Source organism: Hyla sarda, chromosome 3, assembly GCF_029499605.1.
Source record: "Hyla sarda isolate aHylSar1 chromosome 3, aHylSar1.hap1, whole genome shotgun sequence".
NCBI lineage: Eukaryota > Metazoa > Chordata > Amphibia > Anura > Hylidae > Hyla > Hyla sarda.
Window position 1 is genome coordinate 284,596,040 of NC_079191.1, and position 15,581 is coordinate 284,611,620.

Sequence of the window (15,581 nt, forward strand, 5' to 3'; positions counted from 1 at the left end):
CCTCCCAGCAGCCCCTGCGTTTTTAAAGTAAACGTGGGGCCGCAGAAAGGTAACTGGGAAATCCTTGTTTCCCAAAAAGATCTTTTGGGACACAGGGATGTCCCGGTTTGCCCTGCCTGGGAACTTTGGCCATGTGCCCACAGATGGGGCTTGGCGTGCCACCTGTGGCACGCTGTTACGCCGAGCGCTCCGGGTCCCTGCTCCTGCCCGGAGCGCTCACGGCGTTCTTCTCTCTGCAGCGCCCCGGTCAGACCCGCTGACCAGGAGCGCTGCACTGACACTGCCGGCGGGGATGCGATTCGCATAGCGGGAGGCACCTGCTCGCGGATCGCATCCCAATCTACTTACCTGTCTCGGTCCCCGGCTGTCACGTCCTGGCGCGCGCAGCTCTGCTCTCTAGGGCGCGCGTGCGCCAGCTCTCGAAGATTTAAAGGGCCAATGCACCGCTAATTGGTGCCTGGCCCAATCAGTGTAATTAGCTCACCTGCTCCTAGCCTTTATTACCTCACTTCCCCTTCCCTGCATTGCCGGATCTTGTTGCCTTGTGCCTAGTGAAAGCGTTCCTGTGTTACCCTTGACTACGAACCTTGCCACCTGCCTTGACCTTCTGCTACGTCTGACCTCGCCTCTGTCTAGTCCTCCTGTCCCACGCCACTCTCAGCAGTCAGCGAGGTTGAGCCATTACTGGTGGATACGACCTGGTTGCTACCGCCGCAGCAAGACCATACCGCTTTGAAGCGGGCTCTGGTGAATACCAGTAGCAACTTAGAACCGGTCCACTGGTACGGTCCACGCCAATCCCTCGCTGACACAGAGGATCCACCTCCAGCCTGCCGAATCCTAACAGTTGAATCCTAACAGTAGATCCGGCCATGGATCCTGCTGAGGTCCCGCTGCCAGTTGTCGCTGACCTTACCACGGTGGTCGCCCAGCAATCTCAACAGATAGCGCAACAAGGACAACAGATCGCCCAACAAGGACAGCAGCTGTCGCAGTTGACCGCCATACTACAGCAACTTCTGCCACAGCTACAGCAACCATCTCCTCCGCTAGCTCCTGCACCTCCTCCGCAGCGAGTGGCCGCTCCTAGCCTCCGCTTGTCTCTGCCGGACAAATTTGATGGGGACTTTAAACTCTGCCGTGGTTTCCTGTATCAATGTTCCCTACACTTGGAGATGTTGTCGGACCAATTTCCCACAGAACGGTCTAAGGTGGCTTTCATAGTTAGTCTTCTGTCTGGAAAGGCCTTGTCATGGGCCACACCGCTCTGGGACCGCAATGATCCTGCCACAGCCACTGTCCAGTCCTTCTTCGCTGAAGTCCATAGTGTCTTCGAGGAGCCAGCCCGGGCCTCCTCTGCCGAGTCTGCTTTGCTGAACCTAGTCCAAGGAAGTTCTTCTGTAGGCGAATACGCCATCCAGTTTCGTACCCTCGCCTCTGAGCTAGCCTGGAACAACAAGGCTCTCTGCGCGACCTTCAAGAAAGGCTTATCCAGCAATATCAAAGATGTACTGGCCGCACGAGAAATTCCTGCTAACCTGTCTGAACTTATCCATTTGGCCACTAGCATCGACAAGCGTTTTTCTGAAAGACACCAGGAGCTCCGCCAGGAAAAGGACCTTGATCTCTGGGCACCTCTCTCCCGGAATCCTTTGCAATCTACCCCTGTGCCTCCCGCCGAGGAGGCTATGCAAGTGGATCGGTCTCGCCTGACTCATGAGGAGAGGTCTTGTCGCAGAGATAAAAATTTATGCCTGTACTGCGCTAGTACCGAACATTTCCTAGTGGACTGCCCTATTCGATCTCCGCGTCTGGGAAACGCACGCACGCACCCAGCTCACATGGGAGTGGCGTCTCTTGGTGTGAAGTCTGCTTCTCCACGTCTCACTGTGCCTGTGCGGATTTCTCCTTCTGCCAACTCTTCCTTCTCTTCTGTGGCCTTCTTGGACTCTGTTTTTTTTTTTTTTAAAGCCGAGGAACGTGCTCTCGATTCACCCAAAGTGCAAGAAAAAGTGCAAACGTGTTACACTAAAAAAACGTGCACAAAGGATGCGGTCTATCGCAAGCCCTTCTCCGACAGGAGAGAGGCCCCCCAACAAACCTTACCCTTCACCTCCGAACCAAAAGGTACCTGCGAGGTTCCAGGTTCGATGTCCCTTTTCGCCGAAGCCACTAGGGGACCACAAATGCTCCCGGCATCCCCCTTGGCGTTAGCCAAGGTATCTGCCCGCAGAGCCGATAACGGTAGGTACCCTGCCAAAGCAGGAGTACCCGGGTTGTTTGCAGGGAGGTGCGGAACCTAATGGCCACACACACCTCCCCTAGACCACCAGGAGGGACACCCAGAAGGACTACCACATCCTGACAAATCCTGTGAACACACAACACGCAAAAAGTGACACAGTGAGACAAAAAGAAATAAATAAGTGAATGTGTGCAGATATACTGCCCGGACATCTGGCTGGATCTATAAAAATTTCTCTGAGCCTAGCCAGAAGGCCGGGAATCAAGAGGTGAGTGCCACAAGGTGAAGAGATTATGGTGCCCGTGCTTCAACTCAGTGAGCCAATACTCCCAGTGAGTTTCGGCACCTCGGGGTCACCACTCCCCGAGGCACAAAAGTACCTCGGCTCTAGACCCTCTCAGCCTCATGGCGAGACCCTGAGGGAACAGGTCACATCGGGGCTGCCGTCGAGCTGATTCCTCAGAACCAGCCCCAGAAAGCCCTGGTACACCTGCATACTCCATGCAGCACCCATCCCCACCAGTTCCATACCGGCGTAGTTTGCCACCGGCATGAAAACTGATAAGAACAGATACTACACTTGATCTTAGCCAAAAGGCCGAGAAGGTTGAGCCGTTACCGATGGATACAACCTCGTTGCTACCTCCGCAGCAAGACCATCCCGCTTTGCGGCGGGCTCTGGTGAATACCAGTAGCAACTTAGAACCGTCCACTGGTATGGTCCACGCCAATCCCTCGCTGACACAGAGGATCCACCTCCAGCCTGCCGAATCCTAACACACGCGTGCCATAGGTTAGCCATCACTGACCAAGGTCAATAAATGACCAGAGCTATATAATATATGATCAATGTGCTAGCTAATCAATGATATCAGGTGTGAGATAGGCATCGGGAAAACATGAATATACATAGAGGGAAGAAATAGAGAGTGAGGAAATTTAAGTAAACAAACAGTTTGAGTTCAATGCTTAGAAGGAAGAGCAATACATTCAGCCATAAAGAAGAGTGAAGCCAGAGCATGCCATTAATTACAATCTGATACAACAATCATAGGATGACGGGGAAGTAGTTTCTTCTGTCCCTTGTGTCAAGCTTTGACTTTTGACCACAGCTACTTCTGTCTGCAGATGTTTTGCAGTCTATGCATACTGAGATGTCCTAAGGAAACAGCCATCAACTCAGGTCACAGATGCCCATACCAGGTGCACAACAATAATCATTCTCTGTTGGAACAGATCATGCCCCTTAAAATAAACAGATTTTTAGAACAGCACAAGTAATAAAGTTTATCAACAATTATATAAGGTATGTAACTGAGAAAAAAGAGGATGTTACCAGTGATGACAGGTGTGTCAGGAAATGTCCATGTTCTAGTTATTTTGTAAAACCCCTGAACTTTCCAACAACAAGGCCAATTATCAAGTCTTCTTACTCCTAACTCTTGGCATCAAAATTCCAGCTTTCTGAACAGTTACCAAAGCCTCTGCTCCCACTCAGTGTGGTGGCATAGTGCATGTCCTTCAGTCAATAATATGCCACTTCTAGGTATTCAAAGCCAATAGGGGGAATTTATCAAGAGATTTACACATGATTTTTGGTATAAAAAAGTTGCACGTGCAACTTTTTTTGCGACTTTAGTGGTACGCCGGCCTGCGCAAATTCTTACAATCCAGCTGTTTTACACGAGATCTGTTTTTAACTTAGCTGCAGGCAGGGATTTACTAACTGCTCTTTTAATTAAAAGTCGCAAAAAAGGTTGCAAACTGCCTAAAAAGTCACAAATTTACACAAAAAAAGTTGGCTTAGAAAAAGTCCCACCTGCATTTAACACCCGCTGGCCACCCGCATCCATCACTTATTCCCCGCATCTATCACTGGCTGCCCGCATATACCACCTTCCACCCACTATTGTAAGACTACAACTCCCAGTATGTCCTTAAAGTGAGGACATGCTGGGAGATGTAGTCTTGCAGTAGCTAGCTGGCGGGGGTAAATGCGGGCGGGCAGCAGGTGGTATATGGGGGGGGGGGGGGGGCGGGGGCAACGCATTGACACACTACGGGTTGTGGGTGTATGCAGGGGGCAGGGGGTGATAGATGCTGGCGGGTGGTGGGGAGTGGAGCTGGCCAGCTGGAAACCTGGATTTTATTACTACAGTATTGTAATTTCATATTCTCCGCCTGGAACTATGATTGGCCCAGGGGGTCTCGGCCAATCACAGCTTCTGGAGAGAAATCTGAAACTACAGTGCCGTAGTTTCATATTCATGGAAGCCCACCGGGGAGAATAGCGCTTGTCAATTGAGCCGCATTACTACAAATCCCAGCATGCCCTTAAAGTAAGGACATGCCGGGAGTGGTAGTTGTGAGTTGCGAGCAGGTGACAAGCTCTCCGCTCCCCGGCCCGCTCACAGGAATATGAAACTACGGCATTGTGGTTTAATTTTTCCCTCCTGAAGCTGTGATTGGCCTAGACCCCTCGGCCAATCACAGCTCCAGGCGGGGTATATGAAAGGACAATACCATAGTATTATATTCATGTTTCCCGGCCGGCTCCGCTCCCCACCGCCTGCCCATATCTATCACCCACCGCCCTCACACCACACAACTCCTAGCATGTGTTTGCTGTAAGGGCATGCTGGGAGTTGTAGTCATGGGGCGCAGGTAGGTGGGAAATGTGCGAGTGGGTGAAAAACTTCCCTTTCACCCGCCCGCACAATTTCCCACCAGCCTGCGCCTTACAATTACAACTCCCAGCATGCCTTTACAATGAGAACATGCTGGGAGCTGTAGTCGTGTGGTGCAGGTGGTGGGAGATAAGTGGGCTTCACTGGCTGTTGCTAAACTACAACTACCATGATGGGAGTTGTAGTTTAGGAACAGGGTGCTTCCAGATGTTGCTAAACTGGAGGCTTGCTGTTGCTAAATTACAACTCCCGTGTTTTTGGTTTAATATTAATAAAATGGTTAACGAGGGCTTGTGGGGGAGTATTTTTTGGAATAAAAATTTTTTAAACGTGTTTTTTTTTAAAAATTGTTTATTTTTCTTAACAGGATTAGTAGTGACGGAATCGATTACTAAGCCGGGGCTTAGCGTTAGCCACAAAAACAACTAGCTCTAACCCCCAAGAGCTGGTACCAACAGGCCCGGAGCGTCAATAATGGCACTCCTAGGCCTAGGTGGTAACAGGCTGGCGTTATTTAGGCTGGGAAGGGCCAGTAACAATGGTCCTAATCCACCCTGGTATTGTCAGGCTGTTGCTGCTTGGTTGGTATTGTGCTGAGAATGAAAATATGGGGAACCCTATGCTTTTTTTTAAATGTTATTATTATTATTTAATTATTTATGCAAAGAATGTGTGTGGTTCCCCATATTTTCATTCTCAGCCAGATACCAACCTAAATAACACCAGCCTATTACTGCCTAGGCCCAGGAGCACCATTTTTGAAGCTCTGGGCCTGTTGGTACCGGCTCTTGCCGGCACCCCTGTGGAGTTGGGTACTGGGGTAATAATTGTTGGTTAGCCCTAGCTGTTTTTGGGGCTACCGCTAAGTCCCAGCTTAGTAATGGATTCCGTCTATTAGATGGCTTCCACTACTAAGCCTGTCAATAAAAAAATAAAATAAAAAAAACACACATTAAAACATTTTTATAAAAAATAAAAAAAACACTCCCCCACAAGCCTTCATTGACCATTTTATTAATATTTAACAAAAAAAAATGCTGGTCACCGTAGTCCGAAGTAGTCCTTTGCATACACGGAACTGAAATGAGAAAAAAAACATACAAAAAATGGGTTAGTACATTTAGGGGAAAAAAGTAGTGTTCTGAAGTCATTTCTTGGTTTATGCTTAATGCTTATGCATGCAAAAAAGTGTTTTTGCTTATGTATGCCAAATTTATCAAAATTGTGATAGTATGATAAATGTGTCACACGTGAGAAACACACCATGGAAAACAGTGTACAGTGGTCCCTCAACATACGATGGTAATTCGTTCCAAACGACCCATCGTTTGTCGAATCCATCGTATGTTGAGGGATTCGTGCAATGTAAAGTATAGGAAGTTATACTCACCTGTCCCCGCCGCTCCGGACGGCAACCTCATCGCTCCCGATGCTGTCCCAGGGGCTCCCGATGCTGTCCCGCTGCTCCGGCATCTTCTTTGGGATCCTCCGGCTTCTTTTGCATCTTCTGCAGGGTCCGGGCCTCGCTTTCTAGTGACGTTATTACGCTGCTGCGCCGGCACGGCGTGCGTAGCGACGTAATAACAACGCCAGAAAGCGAGGCCCGGACCCTGGAGAAGATACAGAAGACACCGGAGGATCGCGAAGTGGACCCAGAGCAGCGGGGATAGGTAAGCGAACCTGTCCGGGATGCTTAAACTGCTATCCGACAGCAGCTTCAGCATTTTGCGCTGTCGGATAGCAGTTAATGCGATGGCCCCGAAAAGCATCGTGTGTCAATGCATGTCGGGGGGTTGTTGTACGTAAGTCGTGTATGTAAGCACAGCTTGATGAATTCTCCCCAATACCTTTTTCTTCCCCAAGGTTAGCACACCAGAATTCTGACAACTACCACATGCGAACATGCAGGCCCACTGTCTGATAAACACATATGGAATCCAAATAGTGACAGGTGTTTGCATGAGCAGTTTCTCACATGCAAAATGTGCATTTAAAGTGACTATTAGAATACAGGGGGGAATTTATCGAGTGAACAATTTTTCCCACACCTTTCATTTCTGTGGTGGCAATGTGTATGTGCACCAAATTTATGAAATGGTTGCATGACATGATAAATATGGTGCTAGTACACATTGGCCCAGATTTATCAAACTGTGTGAGAGAAAATAATGGATTGATTTCCCCACATCAACCAATCACAGCTCAGCTATCGAGCTCTGATAAAGTGAAAGCTGAGCTGCGATTGGTTGTTTTGGGAAAATCACTCCATTTTCTCTCTCACACATTTTAATAAATCTGGGCCATTATGAGACTTTTTAGACATCGGGTCAACAACCAATTTTGTTAGCCAGGTCAGGACTAGAGAAAAAAGGAAAAGCACCCCCATGGTATAGTAACGTCACTATAGGTAATTGCTCTATGTAATCTACATAGATCAGGTGCTGACAGACTGTTCACAGCAGGATCAGGTAAAAGAAAACTTTACTCCCAAGATGCAATGCGTTTCCCGGTTGAACACCAACCGCTTCATCAGGCATGATGAAGCGGTTGGTGTTCAACAGGGAAATATCTATCCTGCTGTGAATGGTCTGTCAGTGCCTGTGTAATCCCATCTCATTTTGGAGGAACATATTTGGAACTTTGCAACTTTTTAAAAGATTTAACCCAAGATTTTACCCAAAAGTCACACATGATAAATTCCTGAACACTGCAGAAAAACAACTTGATTTTGACATACCTACACAACCATGAGAAAATCCTCTACTTGAAAGGTTGCAAAAAAAGTCACTAATTAAAGTAACTGTGACAAATTAAGACCAAAAATATAATCTACATACAATGATATATTCCTCCTACAGTTCTGGAACAGAAAAATAACAGTTCACCCACTACCCCTTACAAAGTAAATGAAATCATTCTTTATCAAAATACTGACATGTATACAGTGTAATCATGTATGCAACGTATTTTTAGATTAGTGCTCCCAATCATCATGTTAATTTTATATGACAACATGCCACAATGAGACATATGCCCTACTAAATAATTCCTAGCCTTTAAGGTGTAGTTCAGTTAAGTAAAATGTGATGGATCCATCTGCTGGTTAACCTCTTGGCCCCAATTGGAAAGTTGTGGTTAACCGCAGACACCTCTCCATTCCATTCGTACGGGTGGTCGTCGTTCGCCGACCACAAGGCGGCGGCCGTTTTTTGGGACCCGAGGAAAAATCATCAGTGTTCGGTACAAATTCTATGGAACTAAAAACGGACCCTTTATCTACCAAACACCGCTGGAAGCTGCCGCCCGCCTTCTATTTCGTTTTTTATATTTTTCAATGTGTTTTCTTGTTGTGTTCTGGGAGGGTGATTGTCTCTGTCCTGGGAGATAATTGGATTTCTTCGTCCTGGGAGATAATTGGATTTCTTCCCAGTTGTCTGGGGGATAGAGAGGAGGGAGGTATGGGTAAAGTGGGAAGCGCTTATGTTGAACCCACTGCGATTGGCTACCGTCCACTATGTTTTACAGTCTTCTATCAGGTCCCCTAGGGGAGAATCCACCTGGTGGAGACCTGCATAAATACCGGGCAGGTAGCCACATTAAATTCATTCCTGTTTGACCCTCAAGATGGAGCTGGTCTCGTTTGTGGGGGGAATTAATATTGGGACAGCGGTACCAACAGGCCCGGAGCGTCAATAATGGCACTCCTAGGCCTAGGTGGTAACAGGCTGTGCGTTATTTAGGATGGGAAGGGCCAGTAACAATGGTCCTAATCCACCCTGGTATTGTCAGGCTGTTGCTGCTTGGTTGGTATTGTGCTGAGAATGAAAATATGGGGAACCCTATGCTTTTTTTTTAAATGTTATTATTATTATTTAATTATTTATGCAAAGAATGTGTGTGGTTCCCCATATTTTCATTCTCAGCCAGATACCAACCTAAATAACACCAGCCTATTACTGCCTAGGCCCAGGAGCACCATTTTTGAAGCTCTGGGCCTGTTGGTACCGGCTCTTGCCGGCACCCCTGTGGAGTTGGGTACTGGGGTAATAATTGTTGGTTAGCCCTAGCTGTTTTTGGGGCTACCGCTAAGTCCCAGCTTAGTAATGGATTCCGTCTATTAGATGGCTTCCACTACTAAGCCTGTCAATAAAAAAATAAAATATAAAAAACACACATTAAAACATTTTTATAAAAAATAAAAAAACACTCCCCCACGAGCCTTCATTGACCATTTTATTAATATTTAACAAAAAAAAATGCTGGTCACCGTAGTCCGAAGTAGTCCTTTGCATACACGGAACTGAAATGAGAAAAAAAACATACAAAAAATGGGTTAGTACATTTAGGGGAAAAAAGTAGTGTTCTGAAGTCATTTCTTGGTTTATGCTTAATGCTTATGCATGCAAAAAAGTGTTTTTGCTTATGTATGCCAAATTTATCAAAATTGTGATAGTATGATAAATGTGTCACACGTGAGAAACACACCATGGAAAACAGTGTACAGTGGTCCCTCAACATACGATGGTAATTCGTTCCAAACGACCCATCGTTTGTCGAATCCATCGTATGTTGAGGGATTCGTGCAATGTAAAGTATAGGAAGTTATACTCACCTGTCCCCGCCGCTCCGGACGGCAACCTCATCGCTCCCGATGCTGTCCCAGGGGCTCCCGATGCTGTCCCGCTGCTCCGGCATCTTCTTTGGGATCCTCCGGCTTCTTTTGCATCTTCTGCAGGGTCCGGGCCTCGCTTTCTAGTGACGTTATTACGCTGCTGCGCCGGCACGGCGTGCGTAGCGACGTAATAACAACGCCAGAAAGCGAGGCCCGGACCCTGGAGAAGATACAGAAGACACCGGAGGATCGCGAAGTGGACCCAGAGCAGCGGGGATAGGTAAGCGAACCTGTCCGGGATGCTTAAACTGCTATCCGACAGCAGCTTCAGCATTTTGCGCTGTCGGATAGCAGTTAATGCGATGGCCCCGACATATAAAAGCATCGTGTGTCAATGCATGTCGGGGGGTTGTTGTACGTAAGTCGTGTATGTAAGCACAGCTTGATGAATTCTCCCCAATACCTTTTTCTTCCCCAAGGTTAGCACACCAGAATTCTGACAACTACCACATGCGAACATGCAGGCCCACTGTCTGATAAACACATATGGAATCCAAATAGTGACAGGTGTTTGCATGAGCAGTTTCTCACATGCAAAATGTGCATTTAAAGTGACTATTAGAATACAGGGGGGAATTTATCGAGTGAACAATTTTTCCCACACCTTTCATTTCTGTGGTGGCAATGTGTATGTGCACCAAATTTATGAAATGGTTGCATGACATGATAAATATGGTGCTAGTACACATTGGCCCAGATTTATCAAACTGTGTGAGAGAAAATAATGGATTGATTTCCCCACATCAACCAATCACAGCTCAGCTATCGAGCTCTGATAAAGTGAAAGCTGAGCTGCGATTGGTTGTTTTGGGAAAATCACTCCATTTTCTCTCTCACACATTTTAATAAATCTGGGCCATTATGAGACTTTTTAGACATCGGGTCAACAACCAATTTTGTTAGCCAGGTCAGGACTAGAGAAAAAAGGAAAAGCACCCCCATGGTATAGTAACGTCACTATAGGTAATTGCTCTATGTAATCTACATAGATCAGGTGCTGACAGACTGTTCACAGCAGGATCAGGTAAAAGAAAACTTTACTCCCAAGATGCAATGCGTTTCCCGGTTGAACACCAACCGCTTCATCAGGCATGATGAAGCGGTTGGTGTTCAACAGGGAAATATCTATCCTGCTGTGAATGGTCTGTCAGTGCCTGTGTAATCCCATCTCATTTTGGAGGAACATATTTGGAACTTTGCAACTTTTTAAAAGATTTAACCCAAGATTTTACCCAAAAGTCACACATGATAAATTCCTGAACACTGCAGAAAAACAACTTGATTTTGACATACCTACACAACCATGAGAAAATCCTCTACTTGAAAGGTTGCAAAAAAAGTCACTAATTAAAGTAACTGTGACAAATTAAGACCAAAAATATAATCTACATACAATGATATATTCCTCCTACAGTTCTGGAACAGAAAAATAACAGTTCACCCACTACCCCTTACAAAGTAAATGAAATCATTCTTTATCAAAATACTGACATGTATACAGTGTAATCATGTATGCAACGTATTTTTAGATTAGTGCTCCCAATCATCATGTTAATTTTATATGACAACATGCCACAATGAGACATATGCCCTACTAAATAATTCCTAGCCTTTAAGGTGTAGTTCAGTTAAGTAAAATGTGATGGATCCATCTGCTGGTTAACCTCTTGGCCCCAATTGGAAAGTTGTGGTTAACCGCAGACACCTCTCCATTCCATTCGTACGGGTGGTCGTCGTTCGCCGACCACAAGGCGGCGGCCGTTTTTTGGGACCCGAGGAAAAATCATCAGTGTTCGGTACAAATTCTATGGAACTAAAAACGGACCCTTTATCTACCAAACACCGCTGGAAGCTGCCGCCCGCCTTCTATTTCGTTTTTTATATTTTTCAATGTGTTTTCTTGTTGTGTTCTGGGAGGGTGATTGTCTCTGTCCTGGGAGATAATTGGATTTCTTCGTCCTGGGAGATAATTGGATTTCTTCCCAGTTGTCTGGGGGATAGAGAGGAGGGAGGTATGGGTAAAGTGGGAAGCGCTTATGTTGAACCCACTGCGATTGGCTACCGTCCACTATGTTTTACAGTCTTCTATCAGGTCCCCTAGGGGAGAATCCACCTGGTGGAGACCTGCATAAATACCGGGCAGGTAGCCACATTAAATTCATTCCTGTTTGACCCTCAAGATGGAGCTGGTCTCGTTTGTGGGGGGAATTAATATTGGGACAGCGGTACCAACAGGCCCGGAGCGTCAATAATGGCACTCCTAGGCCTAGGTGGTAACAGGCTGTGCGTTATTTAGGATGGGAAGGGCCAGTAACAATGGTCCTAATCCACCCTGGTATTGTCAGGCTGTTGCTGCTTGGTTGGTATTGTGCTGAGAATGAAAATATGGGGAACCCTATGCTTTTTTTTTAAATGTTATTATTATTATTTAATTATTTATGCAAAGAATGTGTGTGGTTCCCCATATTTTCATTCTCAGCCAGATACCAACCTAAATAACACCAGCCTATTACTGCCTAGGCCCAGGAGCACCATTTTTGAAGCTCTGGGCCTGTTGGTACCGGCTCTTGCCGGCACCCCTGTGGAGTTGGGTACTGGGGTAATAATTGTTGGTTAGCCCTAGCTGTTTTTGGGGCTACCGCTAAGTCCCAGCTTAGTAATGGATTCCGTCTATTAGATGGCTTCCACTACTAAGCCTGTCAATAAAAAAATAAAATATAAAAAACACACATTAAAACATTTTTATAAAAAATAAAAAAACACTCCCCCACGAGCCTTCATTGACCATTTTATTAATATTTAACAAAAAAAAATGCTGGTCACCGTAGTCCGAAGTAGTCCTTTGCATACACGGAACTGAAATGAGAAAAAAAACATACAAAAAATGGGTTAGTACATTTAGGGGAAAAAAGTAGTGTTCTGAAGTCATTTCTTGGTTTATGCTTAATGCTTATGCATGCAAAAAAGTGTTTTTGCTTATGTATGCCAAATTTATCAAAATTGTGATAGTATGATAAATGTGTCACACGTGAGAAACACACCATGGAAAACAGTGTACAGTGGTCCCTCAACATACGATGGTAATTCGTTCCAAACGACCCATCGTTTGTCGAATCCATCGTATGTTGAGGGATTCGTGCAATGTAAAGTATAGGAAGTTATACTCACCTGTCCCCGCCGCTCCGGACGGCAACCTCATCGCTCCCGATGCTGTCCCAGGGGCTCCCGATGCTGTCCCGCTGCTCCGGCATCTTCTTTGGGATCCTCCGGCTTCTTTTGCATCTTCTGCAGGGTCCGGGCCTCGCTTTCTAGTGACGTTATTACGCTGCTGCGCCGGCACGGCGTGCGTAGCGACGTAATAACAACGCCAGAAAGCGAGGCCCGGACCCTGGAGAAGATACAGAAGACACCGGAGGATCGCGAAGTGGACCCAGAGCAGCGGGGATAGGTAAGCGAACCTGTCCGGGATGCTTAAACTGCTATCCGACAGCAGCTTCAGCATTTTGCGCTGTCGGATAGCAGTTAATGCGATGGCCCCGACATATAAAAGCATCGTGTGTCAATGCATGTCGGGGGGTTGTTGTACGTAAGTCGTGTATGTAAGCACAGCTTGATGAATTCTCCCCAATACCTTTTTCTTCCCCAAGGTTAGCACACCAGAATTCTGACAACTACCACATGCGAACATGCAGGCCCACTGTCTGATAAACACATATGGAATCCAAATAGTGACAGGTGTTTGCATGAGCAGTTTCTCACATGCAAAATGTGCATTTAAAGTGACTATTAGAATACAGGGGGGAATTTATCGAGTGAACAATTTTTCCCACACCTTTCATTTCTGTGGTGGCAATGTGTATGTGCACCAAATTTATGAAATGGTTGCATGACATGATAAATATGGTGCTAGTACACATTGGCCCAGATTTATCAAACTGTGTGAGAGAAAATAATGGATTGATTTCCCCACATCAACCAATCACAGCTCAGCTATCGAGCTCTGATAAAGTGAAAGCTGAGCTGCGATTGGTTGTTTTGGGAAAATCACTCCATTTTCTCTCTCACACATTTTAATAAATCTGGGCCATTATGAGACTTTTTAGACATCGGGTCAACAACCAATTTTGTTAGCCAGGTCAGGACTAGAGAAAAAAGGAAAAGCACCCCCATGGTATAGTAACGTCACTATAGGTAATTGCTCTATGTAATCTACATAGATCAGGTGCTGACAGACTGTTCACAGCAGGATCAGGTAAAAGAAAACTTTACTCCCAAGATGCAATGCGTTTCCCGGTTGAACACCAACCGCTTCATCAGGCATGATGAAGCGGTTGGTGTTCAACAGGGAAATATCTATCCTGCTGTGAATGGTCTGTCAGTGCCTGTGTAATCCCATCTCATTTTGGAGGAACATATTTGGAACTTTGCAACTTTTTAAAAGATTTAACCCAAGATTTTACCCAAAAGTCACACATGATAAATTCCTGAACACTGCAGAAAAACAACTTGATTTTGACATACCTACACAACCATGAGAAAATCCTCTACTTGAAAGGTTGCAAAAAAAGTCACTAATTAAAGTAACTGTGACAAATTAAGACCAAAAATATAATCTACATACAATGATATATTCCTCCTACAGTTCTGGAACAGAAAAATAACAGTTCACCCACTACCCCTTACAAAGTAAATGAAATCATTCTTTATCAAAATACTGACATGTATACAGTGTAATCATGTATGCAACGTATTTTTAGATTAGTGCTCCCAATCATCCTGTTAATTTTATATGACAACATGCCACAATGAGACATATGCCCTACTAAATAATTCCTAGCCTTTAAGGTGTAGTTCAGTTAAGTAAAATGTGATGGATCCATCTGCTGGTTAACCTCTTGGCCCCAATTGGAAAGTTGTGGTTAACCGCAGACACCTCTCCATTCCATTCGTACGGGTGGTCGTCGTTCGCCGACCACAAGGCGGCGGCCGTTTTTTGGGACCCGAGGAAAAATCATCAGTGTTCGGTACAAATTCTATGGAACTAAAAACGGACCCTTTATCTACCAAACACCGCTGGAAGCTGCCGCCCGCCTTCTATTTCGTTTTTTATATTTTTCAATGTGTTTTCTTGTTGTGTTCTGGGAGGGTGATTGTCTCTGTCCTGGGAGATAATTGGATTTCTTCGTCCTGGGAGATAATTGGATTTCTTCCCAGTTGTCTGGGGGATAGAGAGGAGGGAGGTATGGGTAAAGTGGGAAGCGCTTATGTTGAACCCACTGCGATTGGCTACCGTCCACTATGTTTTACAGTCTTCTATCAGGTCCCCTAGGGGAGAATCCACCTGGTGGAGACCTGCATAAATACCGGGCAGGTAGCCACATTAAATTCATTCCTGTTTGACCCTCAAGATGGAGCTGGTCTCGTTTGTGGGGGGAATTAATATTGGGACAGCGGTACCAACAGGCCCGGAGCGTCAATAATGGCACTCCTAGGCCTAGGTGGTAACAGGCTGTGCGTTATTTAGGATGGGAAGGGCCAGTAACAATGGTCCTAATCCACCCTGGTATTGTCAGGCTGTTGCTGCTTGGTTGGTATTGTGCTGAGAATGAAAATATGGGGAACCCTATGCTTTTTTTTTAAATGTTATTATTATTATTTAATTATTTATGCAAAGAATGTGTGTGGTTCCCCATATTTTCATTCTCAGCCAGATACCAACCTAAATAACACCAGCCTATTACTGCCTAGGCCCAGGAGCACCATTTTTGAAGCTCTGGGCCTGTTGGTACCGGCTCTTGCCGGCACCCCTGTGGAGTTGGGTACTGGGGTAATAATTGTTGGTTAGCCCTAGCTGTTTTTGGGGCTACCGCTAAGTCCCAGCTTAGTAATGGATTCCGTCTATTAGATGGCTTCCACTACTAAGCCTGTCAATAAAAAAATAAAATATAAAAAACACACATTAAAACATTTTTATAAA

General features: G+C 45.7%; 1 non-coding gene across 1 annotated transcript; it reads right to left on the bottom strand.

The window, feature by feature from the left end:
* Positions 1 to 2,668: 2,668 nt before the first annotated feature.
* Positions 2,669 to 2,855, bottom strand: LOC130363276 (U2 spliceosomal RNA). Its single transcript, XR_008891777.1, has one exon. It is a non-coding gene; the product is annotated as a U2 spliceosomal RNA (small nuclear RNA).
* Between the last annotated feature and the right edge of the window lie 12,726 nt (positions 2,856 to 15,581).